Source organism: Panthera onca, chromosome B3, assembly GCF_046562875.1.
Source record: "Panthera onca isolate mPanOnc1 chromosome B3, mPanOnc1 haplotype 2, whole genome shotgun sequence".
NCBI lineage: Eukaryota > Metazoa > Chordata > Mammalia > Carnivora > Felidae > Panthera > Panthera onca.
Window position 1 is genome coordinate 92,943,203 of NC_138344.1, and position 17,609 is coordinate 92,960,811.

A 17,609-nucleotide genomic window follows, 5' to 3' on the forward strand; every position below is an offset into this window, starting at 1 on the left:
GACGCATGCGCGCCGCGCTCTCGACGAGGCGGCTTTGGTGTTGGTGGCGGCTGCCGCGGTGGCTGTGGGACGGAGACGGTGGAAGTGCCATCCTCGGCTCGGTTGGCCCAGACTGCGGCTCATGGCCTTGAGTGGCATCCGTCATCAGGTCAGCTGGGGCGGGCGTCTTGGAATTGGCCTGGGGGGTGGGGTTGGTGATTCGAGGGACTGGAAGGGGCCTGCCTTGTTTCAGGCCGCACTGGGGTTGCGGCCTCCCTCTCCCGCCGTGTTTGAGGCCAGGCTTGGCCTGGCCTCGGCTCCCAGCTGTCCATTCCTTTCTCCCTCCCACCTGTTGGGTGGAGCAGTGGAAGGTTTCTGTTCTTAGTTAGACCAAACGCTTCTCTGACGAGTGCTTACGGAGCGCGGGGAAATGTGGGCCTCCACCTTGATATAGGAAGCGTTTTGGGGGTGAGTCTGAAGCCCTTGCTTCCTCAAGAGATGCAAACCAGTGTGCCGGGACAACCGGGAATGGAAGGGACTCAGTAGTAGCCGCTAGAGAATTGGGAGAATTCAAATTCTGTTAATTAAAGCTTGTAGGCGCCTTGTAGGGGCGCGCGCTGCGTGTTCTGACTACACTAGTCACACTTTTAGGACCCTGAGTCACAGCACCTCAAATACCGGCCAGAGGTTTTGGCGGCACAGGATAGAAGCAGGAAAAGCAGCCATTGAAGATCTTAATAGGATCTCTTAAAGAAATCTATTTAAAAATAATGTTTACCTTTTGTAGGCAGAGACCAACAGTGTGTTTTTCTCGCTTTGAAATTTAGTAAGTAGTACTGCTCTTTTTATCGATGATATTATAATACCATATTATTTTATGCCTATTTTTTAGTTTGGTGTTCATGTTGCCTTCTCTTTAAGGACTTCTTGTTATTTGGCAACTGATCCAATCTGTTCAGAAATACTTTAAACTTTTTTACAGCTGGAAAGGTTGAAGCTTACAGGGAAGCATGAAGCTCGTGTTGGAACTTAAGTGTTTTGTATGAAGCTCGTGTTGGAACTTAAGTGTTTTGTCTCTGGGAGCTTTAGTGGATTGAAAAAAAACAAACAACTGTCAGGTACCCCCCCCCCCCTCTTCTTCCTCCCATTTATAACCTCATTCTAGAGTTGCAAAAGTTGGAACTTTCCACTGTTCAGCTTCTGGTAGGGATAAAGTGAACTAAAGGACTTCTAAAGAATACAGTTCTTAGACTCTGAACTCTGGAATAATTAGGTGTTGACCAAAGATGGCTAATTAGTAGGTGGTATGAGATATTTGAAATGAGAATTGAAAAGCAGAATTTTTTTTTTTTTTTTTTTAGTGTCAGAGTATTTGGTAATATTTTTACTTGCTTACCTATAGTTGAGTTAGAAAAAGAATTTTGTAAATCAAATGATAAAAGTGTGTGTGTGTGTGTGTGCACACTCCCGTGTTTTAATGATAAAGAACAGGGATACCTGGCTGGCTCAGTCAGTAGAGCATGGGACTATTGATGTCAGGGTTACGAGTTCGAGCTCCATGTTGGGTGTGGAGATTACTTAAAAATAAAATCTTAAAAACTAAATAAATAGAACAGAACCTTCTGTGGTATGTTAGTAAGTAATTCCACATAGAACATAGGATTTTCTGTGTATGCGAAAAATAGTCAAAGGAGATAGGAAGTAGTAGTAGTTCCAGTCAAATGGTGATTTTTTTTTTTTCAAAGACCTGAAGATGACGCAGACATTTATGTAAATATGTGTATATAAAGTTGAGTTTTTGGAACATACTAAGTGTTTAATATGTGGAAACTTAAAAAAGGTCTATCTGTGAACATTCTGTTTAGCCTCTGAAAGTCGTTGCCAAAACCAGTGGTTAGTCTCTTTTCTTAACAGCATTTGTTTTCAAATTGGCTTATCTGTGTTTGAGGAACAGAGTATCTGATTGTAAAGCTAGTTGATTTGCAGTACGCAAACTACTGACTTTTTAGTCCTTAGATTTTTTTTGTGTGTTGCTCTGTTTATGAAAAGAATAATAAACAGTATGATCTTGAGTGCCTATAGAGTTAAAAGAGAAGATATTAAATTAGACTTCCCATTCTTAGTTAAGTATGGGTTAAGTGATCCGCCAAAAAGACCTTTTAAATTTTAAGATGGCATGCTGAATTGTTAGTGAAATGTTTAATGTATGTTATAACTGAACTAAAAGTTCAATGTATGATAAAGAACTGTATTTATTTAATGTACTACACTGTCAGTTTATAATTTATCATGTTTTCTTTCGTGCTTATGAACTTTAGGTCTATCTAATAAGATTTTGTAAGAAAGTGCAATGTAGTAAAAAGGCATTGATTGGTTTGGTGAGTTGAGAAAAGGAGGAAAGTTTTGTTAGGCTCAGAAAACAGGGTGAGCCAAGGCTCAGACATGAAAAATATATTGGGCTTTGTAAATGGCAATGAGGAGGAATACTGTAGGATTCGTATGTTTGAAAAGTTACGTCACTCACTTTTTCAACAGACATTTAATGTGCTGTTACATACCAGACACTGTTTTAGGTTCTAGGAACTCAGTACTGAACAAAACCAAGATCTCTGTTCTGCTGAATTTAACATTACAGTAATATTAATTTATCCGTAGCCTTAGTGTAGCAGTGTTTTTCAATTTTTTGTGACTGAGACCTGTAATAATTTGTACATGTAATAGTGAATCCCAAAAAACAGTAGTTGCATTCTGTATGTGTTTCGACAATAGGCCCTCAATATGTGCCTGAACTCTGATACTTTGTTTTCAATTCTATATTTTTCTATTAAAAAACAAACGAGAAGCTGATTTACGAGAAGCTGATTTGAAAAGCTGATTTGAAGCGGTCTAAAGTTTGATAAACATTACTTAAGAGGGGAGATAAAATAGGAGCACCTGGCTAGCTCAGTCAGTAAAGCATGCAACTCTTGATCTCCGGGTTGTGGGTTTGAGCCCCATGTTGGGTGTAGTGATTGCTTAAATAAACAAACTTTGGGGTGCCTGGGTGGCTCAGTTGGTTAAGCATCCGACTTTAGCTTAGGTCATGATCTCACGGTTTGGTTCGTGAGTTCTAGCCCTGTGTCGGGCTTTGAGCTGATAGCTCAGAGACTGGAGCCTGCTGAGAGAGGGAGACACAGAATCTGAAGCAGGCTCCAGGCTCTGAGCTGTCAGCACAGATCCTGATGTGGGGCCCGAACTCACAAACTGCGAGATCATGACCTGAGCCGAAGTCAGACGCTTAACCAACTGAGCCACCCAGGCACCCCCAAAATTTTTCCTATTTTATTTTTCATTTGCAAAAAAGAACAAGCTGGTCTGAAGCAGTCTACAGTTTGAAAAATGTTGGTCTATTGAGGGAGATAATGATTACTTAAACTATAGCAATACTACTGTGAGTAAAAAGAAGGGGATGGTTAATTCTTATGTTAGGGTATACCAAATAAGTAAATTATTTACCATGTTATAGTGTAATACTATGAATAAAGGAAAAAAAAAATAGGGGCACCTGGGTGGCTCAGTAGGTTCAGGTCACGATCTTATGGTTTGTGAGTTCAAACTCCATATCAGGCTCTCTGCTGTCAGCCTGTCAGTGCAGAGACTACTTCAGATCCTCTGTCTCCCCCCCCCCCCCCCCCCCCGCTTGCACTGTCTCAAATATAAATAAATATTAAAAAAAAAAAGATTGAGGAAGGTAAAGGGAATCATGTGTGCTGGGGATGGGAGCAAGTTACAATTTTAAATAGGGTTGTCCAGGTAGGTCTTATTGAGAAAGTGACCTTTCAACAAAGGAGGAGATAAGGAAGTTATCCATATGAGTATCTGGGAGAAGATAATGCTGGTAGAGGAAACAGCCACCTAAAAGGCTCTAAGGCTGGAGAATGTGGTCTGTTTCAGAGAAAACAAGATGTCATTTTGACTGGGGCTGAGTGAGGCCAAGGGTAGGAGAAGATGAGGTCAAAAGGACAGTGAGTCATGGCAAGGGCAGTGACTTTTACTCTGTGAGAGCAGTGGAGTGACATGGTCTTATTTATGTTTTAAAAAGAATACTATCTGCTGTATTGAGAATGGACTGGGGATTGGGAGCTGGTGGAATGCAGCAAAAGGGAAGAAGCGGGAGACCTGTAGAAGGTTATGGAAGACTGTCATAGTATTGTAGATGAGAGATGAGTGGTTTGAATGAAAATTATAAGAAGTGTGATGCTGAATATAAAAGATTCCGTAAAAAATTGGTTGGGTGTGAGGGAAAGAAGAGTCAAGCAAGGACGAGTCCCCGAGATTTTTGGCCTGAGCAACTGAAAGGAGGGATTTTCTGTCAGATGGAGAAGGAAATGGATAGAGCAGGTTTTGGGGGAGAGATCAGAAGTTCTTTTAAGGACATTTTATAATTTGAAATGACTGGATGGGAATTTGGGAGTTGGCACATAATTAGTATTTAAAACCATGTGAGATTGGGGAGTTAATGGATGTCGGAGTAGATGACCAAGGATTGAGTCCTGGGGCACTCTAAAAGATCACATAGATGGGTGCCTGGGTGGCTCAGTCGGTCGAGTGTCCGACTTTGGCTAAGGTCATGATCTCGTGTTTCGTGACTGTGAGCCCCGCATTGAGCTGTGGGCAGACAGCTTGGAGCCTGGAGCCTGCTTCGGATTCTGTGTCTCCCTCTCTCTCTGCCCCTCCCCTGCTTGCACTCTGTCTCTCTCTCAAAAAAAAAAAAAAAAAATCACATAGAAGAGGAATACCCAATTTGCCTCAGGAGACTGTCACTCAGGTGAGAGAGTGATAGATAGTGAGGTAGGAAGAAGAGATGATGTGATTTGGAAGCCAAGTGAGAAAATATATCAGATGGGAGAGAACATTATCAGCCCAAGGAGAGTGTTGGTTGAGAAAAACAGCTGAGGACAACATCTTGGGAGCTACCAGTTCTTTTTTTTTTTTTTTTTTTTTAATTTTTTTAAATGTTTATTTATTTTTGAGACAATGTGAGAGACAGTGCAAGCAGTGGAGGGGCGGACAGAGAGAGACACAGGATCCGAAGCAGGCTCCAGGCTCTGAGCTGTCAGCACAGAGCCCGATGTGGGGCTCGAACTCACGAACTGTGAGATCATGACCTGAGCCAATGTTGGATGCTTAACCGATGTTGGACGCTTAACCGACTGAGCACTCAGGCGCCCCGGGTGCTACCAATTCTGATAGACTGTGAGAAGAAAAAATTTCTTCCAAATGGTAAGGGAGCAATCCAAGAAGGTAGGAGGAAAGCTAGGTAAATGCGTATGTCAGAAAAGGCAAGGAAAGAGAACCTTTCAAGTAGAAAGTCATCATTCCTGTTGGATGCTGTGAAGAGTGAATCAGAGAAAAACAAAACAAAAAAAAACAAGAGTAGATCAGAAAGATGAATTAGGAAGCATTCAAATGGATTTATACACAAGAAGATTGTGACCTTGGCAAATTTCAGAGTGGTAAGGAAACCAAATTACCAAGTGAATGGAAGTTAGAGAAGTAGAGATAACAAGCTTAGACAACTTAGTTGACTTTGTCCTTAGAATAAAATCCAAATTTTAACATAGCTTATGCTTGATTACCCTTTGCTTTTTTTTTTTTTTTATGTTTATTTAATTATTTTGAGAAGGAGAGGCAGAGAGAGAGGGAGAGAGCGAGAGAGAATATCCAAACAGTCACAGAGCCTGACATGGGGCTCGATCTCAGGAACCATGACATAATGACCTAAGCTGAAAGCAAGAGTCAGATGTCCCACAGACTGAAACACACCCAGGTGCCCCTACCCTTTGCTTGTTTTTAAGTTAAGCTACATTGTAGTATATATGTTATAAATTATTATATAAAAGAAGAAAAACATTTACACATGTTGAATGCTAGTGGAATAGATTTTAGTACACTGAGAGAAACTGATGAAGAGTAAAGATAATTTAAGAAGCAACATTCTTGAGAAGATGGGTGGGAGAAATGATCAGATCATGAGTTGTTCAGGGTATGACCTTTGGTAGGAGCAGAGATACTTAATCAGTTATGACCAAGGCAAGGAGGAGGACCAGTAATGATGGATTTCAGCCATTATAGGAGTGCTATAAAACAAATACTTTGAGAGGGGAAAAGAGGCAAGATTATAAATGAGGTGAGGGGGTTGGGAGGTTGGTATCATAATATATTTCTTGGAGGTGTAAAGAATTTTAAGAAGGAAATGGAGGATTAATGGAGATCTAATAGGATAAAGACTGACCACTGGTTGTGGCAAATAGCTCACTATGAGAAATTAGTATTTTTATTGGAGTGATATGGGCTGGACTGCATAGTGTACTAACAGATGGTTAAATTATTTCTAACTATAGAAATGTCACTTATTTTTAGGTATCTCTTTTATTGACTTTGTTAGTCTAAAACTTACAGGATTTATCATTATTTCTTTAAGAGAAAATTCTACAAGTGTTAGTGTTAGGTTAAAATATGCTTAATTTTAAAGTTTATGCTATATGTTGGCATATTGAAATTTTAGAATATAATCCCAAAGAAATAGCTATTCAAAAATAAGTATTTACATGAGATTCACTGTGACATACTTAGTAAGTATTAGGAAGGACTCAAACCAGATTGAGGGATATTTAAGCAAATATGGACATAGGGTCCTTCTTGCTTAGCGGTCTTCTCTGAACATGCTAAATAAACACTTGTCTCAGAACGTGGCTCTTTCTGCTGCCTGGAATTTTCTTGCGTTGCATATCTGTATAATTGACTTTCCTACTACCTCATCTTCTCCTTTGTTTTGTTCTTAGTACTTAATGCCATGTACATACTGTAAACTTACTTTTTTTTTTTTAAAGAGATGTCTGTATTATTCAACTAAGATGTCAGCTCCTTGTAAGGACTTTGTTTTGTTCAGTTAAATTTCCAGTACTAGAACAGTAATATCTGACACACAGATGTTGCTTACTAAATTTTGAATGAATATTATTACACAGGGAAGTGATACTGGTTAGAAATTTTTTAAAAGTCCTAAATGGAGGGGATTCAGCATAATTTGTACACCTAATTTCAGTAAAATAAAAAAATAACATAAAAAAAGAAATAAAATTGTGTAAACCCTAAAGGACAAAGAACAGAAGAGCAAATCAGCATGAGAATTAACATCTTGGAAGAAACAGATGGACAGGATTTAACTGATGAGCTTAGGTTTTCATTTTTCTGCGTTTAGTTCTGTACTTGCACAAAGGGAAGTTAATAAAAAAAAGTAAGATGGATCCTCCCACAAAATTCCAGAGAGGCTCAGGAATTCCGGGTACCAAGCGCCTCTGAAGATGAGAGTGCTGAATGGAGCTAAAAATTCGAGGGTTGGTTGAAAGTCTGGAGTAGGTTAGACCATAGATTTTCCTTCTCCATGTAGTATAGACAGCAAAAAAACTGAATGCTAATTATTTGAAGAGGGTGGAACCAGAGAAGTGTTGACACAGGTGGTGGGAGGTGGGGCAAGGGTAAAGGGTCTTGATGCAAATGGGAAATGAATGAAAGCTTACATACTGAATGGTGACATCACTAGCCCTGTTTATTTTCTTTGATCCCAGAATGCGTGTTGCCTTCTTATAGATTTTTAAGTTGAAACATTCTTCTTTGGGAAAACTTAACACAAGGGAAGTGATGTAAAGCACTGACATTTAGTGAGCTCCCCCTCAATAGAATGCCATCCTGTGTGGAGCCTCACCAGTTTCCAAACTTGTATCTAGCTTCTGATTTTTTGTGATGCCTCACACTCCTTCAACAGCAGTTTGAAGACCACTCTACTTGGGAGAACAAAGCAAATATTCAAAAGACACTCAGAAGAGATAGTGCTGAGAACAGAAGAAAACTTAAAAGTGACATAGAGAGAGCAGGAGATACTGCACTAGTGAAACAGGAATAGGAAACTACAAAATAGATTATTCAGAGAATTAAAAAAGGGAATTAAAATAAAAATCTAGTAAAAGTGATCTGAGGAGAATGGGGATGGGGATGAGGTAAATGAAGGAAAAGGTAAGAAAAGTAGAGAATCAGTCCAGGAGGTCTAACACCTGAGTAATGTGAGTTCAAAAAAAAGATAAAAGATAAAACCAAGTGGAGAAAATATCACTGAAATGATACATGTGGAACATAAGAATTGAATGATGTAAGTATCTAGATTAAAGTAGGCCTCCGAAATAAATGCCAGCAGAATAAGTAGAAAAGAGTCACCTTAAGGCACATATCATTCTGGAATTTCGGAACACCTGGGATGAAGAGAGATGTTAAACACTGCCTTGGAGAAAAAACCAGGTCTCATATAGAGGAATTTTCTCAATAGGAGTACACTATGCTAGGAAACAATGGAAAGATTCCTTCAAAACTCCTTTTTTTTTAATGTTTATTTTTGAGGTGGGGGGAGGGAGGGAGGGAGAGAGAGAGAACGTGATCAGGAGAGGGGCAGAGAGAGACTGAGACACGGAATCCAAAGCAGGTTCCAGGCTCTGAGCTGTCAGCGCAGAACCTGATGCAAGACTCAGACTCACAAGCTGAGATCATGACCTGAGCCAAAGTCGGATGCTCAACCAACTGTGCCACCCAGACAGGCGCCCCCTTATCTATCTATCTATCTATCTATCTAATCTTTATGCCCAGCATGGGGCTCAAACTCACGACCCCAACATCAAGAGTTGCCTCTTCTGACTGAGCCAGCCAAGCACCCGCCTTCAAAACTCTTTAAGAAACAATTATTTTCATTCTAGAATTTTATATTTAGACAATCTATCATTCAATTGTGAGAATTTTAGAATTGAAAAGTCTTAATTTTTTTACACCACATACCCTTTTTGAGAAAGTTATAGAAATAATTCTCTAAAAGAGGGAATAAGTCAAGAAAGAAAAAGGCTGTTATAAATGAGAAATAAGTGAAAGGAATTCCTTGGATCAAAATGAACAGACAAAACCTAGACCAGACAAGCTATTCTAGATTGCTGCAGATTAGATAGTTTTGGAAAGGATGTCTCCTGAAGGGAAAATGGACTTGATACTATAAGTATCAGGTGTTTTGTTTTGTTTTGTTTTGTTTTTTAAGTAAACTGTGCCACACATGGGGCTCAATCAGACTCATGACCCTGAGATCAAGAGTCGTATGCTCTACCAACTGAGCCAGCCAGGCATCCCAAATGTCATTTTTTTTTTTTTTTTGAAGGACTTTTATAAGGCCTCTACAGGAGTTTGGAGTCATTTTCAAAGACAGCCAAACTTGAAAATAATAAGGAAAGATTTAAAGAGGTAGAAGCAAGGAAATGTAATTATAGTATATAAGGTAGCTTGAAAAAAATGTTTACAGAGGCATGCTAATGTAAACCTGAATGTTGATTTAACTCCAAACTGATAGAAATTAGAGCATATGAGAGGGAAATTGTGAAGGTATGTTTGGTACAATAGTTAAACCCTAATCTTCTGTAAGATGGTAAAAAATGTCTAAAATTGAAAAATCAAGAAATAAGATAGATCTCCAGATAAACTCTATGTTGACTACTAGTTTTAATGAAGTCAAAGTCAACAGCTCTTTCCCTCCTAATACTTATGCAGAAAAATTTAAGTGCATTGTGAAGTTCTTTTTTCTTTTCTGTTATTTAAGAAAAATTTTTTGTATGTTTATTTTTGAAGGAGAGTCAGACAGAGAGTGAGCAGGGGAGGAGCAGAGAGAAAGGGAGACAATCCAAAGTGGGCTCCAGGCTTTGAGCTGTCAGCACAGAGTCCAACTCGGGGCTTGAAATTCACAAACCGTGAGATCGTGACCTGAGCCGAAGTCGGAGGTTAGGAAGGAAGGTTAGGATGCTTAACCGGCTGAGCCACCCAGGTGCCCCTCCTTTGTTATTTTAAAGTATAACATCTTAGGTTTAGATAAAACTTTCTAAGGAACTTGTTTGCCGTGATACTTTTCATTTATGTGAATTTATAGACCTCCACATGCTTTTATCTCATCTGATCTTAACAGCCCTGTGCAAGTAGTATAAAGTGTTTTAGAAGTGAGGAAAGTAAGAATGACCTAGGATCACATGCTTATATTAAGGGAGAGAAGTAGGACTTACTCCCCCTACTCTGTTTATTCTGATATTTACCATTTTATATCTTCTTATGATGAAAGAAAGATCTGGAAATTCTAATTCCTACTAGTCTTTTGTACTTTGTATTTCCTAATTTAGTTATAATTAAACTGTTGTCTTACCTTTTATTTAAAATTGTGATAAAAACCACATAACATAAAATTTACCTTAACTATTCTTAAGTGTATAGTTCAGTAGTGTTAAATATATTCACATGGTTATAAGCAAATTACTAGAACTTTTTATCTTAATCTGAAACTACACTCATTAAACAACTCCCCTTTCTCCCTCACTCCATTCCCTGGTAACTGCATTCTACTTTCTGTTTCTATGAATTTGGTTTGTGACTGGCTTACTTCACTTAGCATAATGTCCTCAAGGTTCATCCATATAGAATATGAAAGGATTTCCTCCATTTTAAAGGCTGAATAATATTTCATTGTATCTACCACATATTATTTATCTGTCAATGAACATTTGGTTTGCTTCCTTCTTTTGGCTGTTGCATATAGTGCTGCTAATGAACATGGATGTGCATATAGCTCTTTGGGTCCCTGCTTTTAGTTGGATATATACCAAGTGGGATTCTTAGGTCATATATAGTAGTTTTGTTATTACTTTTCTCAGGAAACTCCATACTATTTTTTATAGCAGTTGCATCATTTTACAATTCCACTAACAGTGTATGAGGATTCCAGTTTCTCCTCATCTTTACCAACACTTGTTATTTTCTGTTTTTTTTTTTTAAGTTTATTTATTTAGTTTGAGAGTGAGAGTGTGCAGGAGGGGCAGAGAGAGAGGGAGAGAGAGAGAGAGAATCCCACACCCCATGAGATCATGACCTGAGCCAAAATGAAGAGTTGGACACCTAACCGACTGAGCCACCCAGGCACCCCTCTGTTTTTTTGATAGTAGTTATCATAACAGATGTGAGGTAATACCTCATTGTGATTTTGTTTTGCATTTTTCTGATGATTTGTGATATTGAGCATCTTTTCTTATGCTTCCTGGCCATTTGCACATCATCTGTGGAGAAATGTCTATTGAAGTCCTTTGCCCTTTTTTTTTCTTAGAAAATTTTTTTTAATGTTTATTTTTGAGAGAGAGAGAGACAGACAGACAGACATACACACACCAAGGAGGGGAGGGGCAGAGAGAGAGAGAGGGAGATACAGACTCCGAAGCAGGCTCCAAGCTGTCAGCACAGAGCCTGATGTGGGGCTCGAACTCAAGAACTGCGATCATGACCTCAGCTGTAGTCAGATGCTCAACCGACTGAGCCACCCAGGTGCCCTGTCCTTTGCCCATTTTTATTTTTATTTTTTTTTATTTATTTTTTTTTTTTAATTTTTTTTTTTAACGTTTATTTATTTTTGAGACAGAGAGAGACAGAGCATGAACGGGGGAGGGTCAGAGAGAGGGAGACACAGAATCTGAAACAGGCTCCAGGCTCTGAGCTGTCAGCACAGATCCCGACACGGGGCTTGAACTCACAGACCGCGAGATCATGACCTGAGCTGAAGTCGGCCGCTTAACCGACTGAGCCACCCAGGTGCCCCCTTTGCCCATTTTTAAATCAAGTTATTTTTTTTTTTGCTGTTGTTACTGAGTTGTAGTTCTTTACATATCCTGGATATTAACCCCAATTGGATATAAGATTTGCAAATATTTCCTCCTATTTCTGTAGGTTGCCATTTCACTCTGTTGATTGTGTTCTTTGATCCACAAAAGTTGTAAAGTTTGCTGTAGCCTATTTGTCTGTTTTTACTTTTGTTCTCTTTGTTTTTGGTGTCATTTCCAAGAAATCATTGCCAAATTCAATGTAATGAAGATTCCCATACGTTTTATTTTAGAAGTTTTATATTTCTAGGTTTTACATTCAGGTTTTTAATCCATTTTGAGTTAATTTTTGTATATGGTATAAAGTAATGATCCAATTCCATTCTTTTGCATGTGAATATCCAGTTTTCCCAGTACCACATGTTAAAGATACTGCCCTTTCTTCATGGAGTGATCTTAGTAGCCTTGTTGAATAAAACCACCCTGTGACCCAGCAATTGCACCATGAGGTATTTATCCAAAAGATACAAAAATACAGATCCGAAGGGGCACATGAACCCCGATGTTTTTAGCAGCATTATCAACAACAGCCAAATTATGGAAAGAGCCCAAATGTCCATTGACTGATGAATGGTTAAAGAGTTGGTGTGTGTGTGTGTGTGTGTGTAAACATACATACATATGTACATGTGTATAATGGAATATTACTCAGCCGTCAAAAATAATGAAATCTTGCCATTTGCAACGACATGGATGGAGCTAGAGTATATTATGTTAAGCAAAATAAGTCAGAGAAAAACAAATACCATATGACTGCACTCATATGTAGAACTTAAGAAAGAAAACAGATGCACATAGGGTAAGTTGGGGGAGGGTGGAGAGAGGGAGGCAAACCATAAGAGACTCTTAAATACAGAGAACAAAGACAGGGTTGTGGGAGGGGTGGTGGGTGGGGGATGGGCTAAAATGGGTGATGGGTATTAAGTGCTGGATGAGCTGATGAGCGCTGGATGTTACAGGTAAGTGATGAATCACTGAATTCTCTTGAAGCCAATATACTATATGTTAACTAACTAGAATTTAAATAAAAACTTAAAAAGAAAATCATTTATATATGCAAAAGTTTCTTTCTGGGCTCTTTGTTCTATTGGTGCGTTTGTTTTTATGCTAAAACCATGCTGTTGTCTTCTTCCTTTTGTTATTTTTTACCCCTTTGCGGTTTTGCTAATTGGAAGTTATTGTTGTTAAGAATAAAGTGAGACCAGTTAATTGCCACATTATGAAGAATGTGTTGGAATAACTTACTGAAAAATAACTTTAGTGTATTCTTTTGGCTATGTGATTTTTGGAGTAATCAGAAAAAATGATCTCCCTAAGGGTAAGGATGATGTTCTTAATTCTTCTTACAACACTTTAATTGCAGGGTGTGGAGTAATTGATAATGTCTGAAGATGCAGGGGTGTGGTAAATTTGCTGATTCCAGAAGAAACCATTTTGTTCCACTTAAGTGTGCTATTAGAGTAGGGCTGGTAGTAAATGACTCAATGTATCAGCCAACATTCTTTGTTTTTTTGAGTGGCTTTGAAATAAAAGGACACAAGTCAGTGACTGATTTACATATTAATCTTCAAATGTGTCTTTAAAGAAGGGGGGAAAAAGGAAAAAATAAATTGAGAACTTCTTTGCCTTTTTCTAGGCTTTCAAATGGCTTAAGCCTGGAAAAGCTTAGGACATTAAGCAGTAACTTTTTTTCTGGTAGTGTAATACTGTACTTTGAATTCTCCTATACTATATACTGGTGAGATTGCTGCTTGTTTTATTTCTTCTCAGAATCCTCTGTAGACTTCATCTCTGTCTTTTCTTCTCAAATCCCTCTGGCTCTACCCTGCTTACCTGCTGCTTACCTTCCACTTTCCCCATAAAACCCTGTTCATTCTGGTCAGTTTCTCTTGTCTCTGAATCAGTCCTAAATTCTACCCGTTTGTCTGTCAAGAAAGATTATTCTATCAAGTCAAGTGGACTTTTCTTCTATTCTGGAGTAATTATTTTCCTATTATTCTAAAACTTACAGCTTTTCAAAGTTAAGACCACGTTCTGTATTTCATGAGGCTCTTCTAGATGGCTGTAATTTTCAGTTGATTTCTCTAAACTTTGTTTCATTTGAAATTCTCTCTGTTATGCCTGGTTTTTTGATCTCTCTCCCACTGAATTGATAAGAACTTTATCTTATACTTAGGTATGCTCTACCAGCAATGTAATATAGTACTGGATATACATCAGGCATTAAAAACTTTTTGTTTCCATCTGAATTCCCCCCTCATCTTTTTTTATTTTTTTCTTCTCTCTACTCTTCCCATCCCTTCCCACTTCTTTTTTAACATTCCTTAGATTTAGCTGATTATAGTTAATTCTTCCAGTGGCATTCAGCCTCAAAAAGTCTCCTGATTTAATATGTTAAATTTCTTTTTTGGGAAAAAATTTGCTTCATACTGTATTTTTAAATAATGTTTTAAACATGTATTAAAGTTTGGATTTCATATCTGTTTGACAATTGACCTTCTATACACATAAGCTAGTAAGAAGGCAAACTCACAGAAAATGTTTTACAATGAAGATCATATTTCCTTAGTTTACAAAGAACTTATATAAGCCAATAAGAATAAAAATTAGTAATGCAATAGAAAATGTGAATATAGGTTGTGAAAAGGCATTTAAGAAAAAAAGAAAAAAATAGAAATTGGGCTTTTTCATAGTTAAATGCAAATCACAATGAGGTACTACTTTTTTTTTTTAATCAGATAAACAAAAATTAAGTTTTATGGTACTTACAGCTGACAAGGGGAAATGGAGAAATGGCCATTCTAATGCATTGTTAGTGGGACTTCATTTGTCTGCAAGTAATAGAAATTAGGACTTCGTTTGTCTGCAAATAATAGAAAACCTGTCTATTGATAGTAGTTTAAACTAATAGGGACTTACTTTCTCGTACTGTGTGAAGTTGACATTGTGTTATTAGTAGCTTGATGATGTTAGGGCTGGCATTTGAGATTTTTTTTAAATTAAAATATTTATTTTGAGAGAGAGAGCAGAGGAGGGGCAGAGAGAGAGGAAGGGAGAGAATCCACACTATCAGCACAGAGCCTGACGTGGGGCTCGATACTCTGAACCATGAGATCATAACCTGAGCCAAAAATCAAGAGCTGGACACCTAACTGACTGAGCCACCCCGGTGCCCTTGGCATGTTTGGAAAAAAAATGTTTATTTAAGTAATCTCTATACCCAATGTGGGGCTCAAACTAAGAGTTGCACGCTCTTCCTACTGAGCCAGCAGGTGCCCCAGGGCTGGCTCTCTTAATTTTCCTGGCCAACCCCTAATTGACTGCTTCACGGACATAGGTTGTTTTAGATACGATAATGTTCAAGGTGAGAAGAAATTGGTAGAACCTACACTATTTGTGACTGTTCCGTTTAATCAGAAAAGCAGAATCTTTCCCAGGGCTCTGTAGCAGATGTCTTTTTCAGTCTCATGATTCCTTCCTTATATGGGATTAGGTATATTGCTACTTTGACCAAGAACAGTGTTTTATTAGGAAGATGGTGAGAGGGGATATTGGATTAGGCAACTAACAGTGTCTTGCCACATGGCTAATGCAATTTTTCTAGAGGTGAAATGTCAGCATCTTCTCAGATTTAATATACACATATTCTTTGATCCAGTGGTTCCATTGTTCAGAGTTTACCCATGAGTAAGTTTCTGTTCTTCTGAGTTACTTAGAGAACTTGGTAGAAGTACAACTTTCTGGGGCTGAGTCTGCATCTCAGAATCATTGGAGTTGGGACCAAGGAATCTGTATTTTAAAAAAATGGCCTACTAGGTGACTATTGCGTGGAACTGCATTTGAGAATTTCTGTATAGACTGTAAGGAAACTCAGTTGTTTTTTTTAAGGTTTCATTTTAAATGTTTATTTATTTTTGAGAGAGAGAGAGTGTGTATGTATGTGTGCACATGAACTCGGGAGGAGCAGACAGAGAGATAGAGGATCCTAAGTGGGCTCTGTGCTGACGGCAGAGAGCCCAGTGCGGGGCTTGAATTCTACAAACCCTGAGATCATGACCTGAGCCGAAGTTGTACCTTAACCGACCGACTGAGCTACCCAGGCACCCCCGGGAAACCCAGCTTTTTAAAGTAGACATTAAAAAAAAAGGCAGCCAGGCAGCCATTGGCATGCATAGCTGGCTTTTCTTAGAACGAAACAAAACGCCTCCTTTTTTCCTTTGCTTGAGCCAAATTATTGCAGATAAGCCAAAAGAAGTAATCATCAGCCCAGTTATATAGGGAGAACAGGTATTAATATCAAATATTTTTATTGTGTTTCATTTTATTTGGTATAAATACCTGTGTGTCTCTGTGTTTTCATGTATACAGTATATACATAATGAACATCTTTCTATATCAATACAAATGTATGTATTTCCTTTTTAATTATTATTTTGTATAAATATGCCATTTACTAAAGCAATTCTGTTAGTACTTCCTTCTCTGGTTGCTGTTATACAGTGTTGTAATGAATGCTTTTGAACAAATAAATGTTTTTGTGTGATTATTTCTATAACATGAAATACACACAATTTCCATTTGGTACATTTTACTTGACTGTCCACCCAAGAGATATCTTTCTAATTGTTGCCAAGTTAATATCTCATTTTAATTTACATCCTTATTAGTAAAGATATGATGCTTTCATGTTTATTGGTCACTTTCATTTCTTTTTTTGAATTACTTAGAGTCTTAGTCATCTTTTTAATTATATTGTACTATATTAAGTAATTGTGTATTCTGAGCATATTTTAAGAGTAAATCAGTTTTATGGTCTGTTTAGTTTTGAGAATAATCCCTCACTTTAATAAATAAGACACATTTTATGATTTAATGATTCAGTTTCTATTTTAACTGTTAGTGAAAGGGATGAAGCCAGCTGTTAAAATCTATTGTGTTAATATTTTATAGGATAGGGGTGCCTGGGTCGCTCAGTTGGTTATGGGCTGACTTTTGATACTGGCTCAGGTCATGAGATACCCCTGCGTCAGGCTCGGCGCAGAGTTTGGAGCCTGCTTTGGGATTCTCTCTGCGCCCCTTCCCAACTCGCTTGTGCATGTAAGCTCTCTCCTTCTCTTTCTCTCAAAATAAACATTAAAAAAATTTTATAGGAGGGGCACCTGGGTGGCTCAGTCGGTTAAGCGTCCGACTTCGGCTCAGGTCATGATCTCCCGGTCCGTGGGTTCGTGCCCCGCGTCGGGCTCTGTGCTGACAGCTCAGAGCCTGGAGCCTGCTTCAGATTCTGTGTCTCCCTCTCTCTGACCCTCCCCCGTTCATGCTCTGTCTCTCTCTGTCTCAGAAATAAATAAGCATTTAAAAAAAAAAAAAAAAAATTTTATAGGATAAAAGAATAATCTCTTACTATTTTGTGCTCTTAATGAGATGATTAATTTATTATATTTCAAAAATGTTTATTTATGGGGGGTAGAGCATGAGCACGGGAGGTACAGACAGATGGGGGAGAGAGAATCCCAAACAGGCTCCATTTCTCAGCATGGAACCCATGCAGGGCTGGATATCACAAAACATGAGATCATGACCTGAGCCGAAATCAAAAGTTGGATGCTTAACTGAGACACCCAGGCACCCCTGAGATGATTTAATTTAAAAGACTTTATGCAGTTGCTATCCAGATTGTCAAACTTTCATAAATGTATTTTTAATAACTTTATTCATTAAAAAAATCACTTTAATTTTTTTAAATCTTATTTTGTATCTTCTGTAATAAAATCAAACCTAAGGGTACCTGGGTAGCTCAGCTGGTTAAGCATCTGATTCTTGGTTTCAGCTCAAGTTATGATCTCATAGTTTGTGGGATTGAGCCTTGTGTCGGGCTTT

At 38.3% G+C, this 17,609-nt stretch overlaps 1 protein-coding gene across 1 annotated transcript in view; it reads left to right on the forward strand.

The window, feature by feature from the left end:
- PRPF39 (pre-mRNA processing factor 39) overlaps window positions 1-17,609 on the forward strand; it is a 39,400-nt gene continuing 21,791 nt past the window's right edge. The window contains exon 1 of the mRNA XM_060619624.3: window positions 1-148. The gene's annotated coding sequence lies outside the window, so the exon portion shown is untranslated. The remainder of the gene's footprint in view (window positions 149-17,609) is intronic.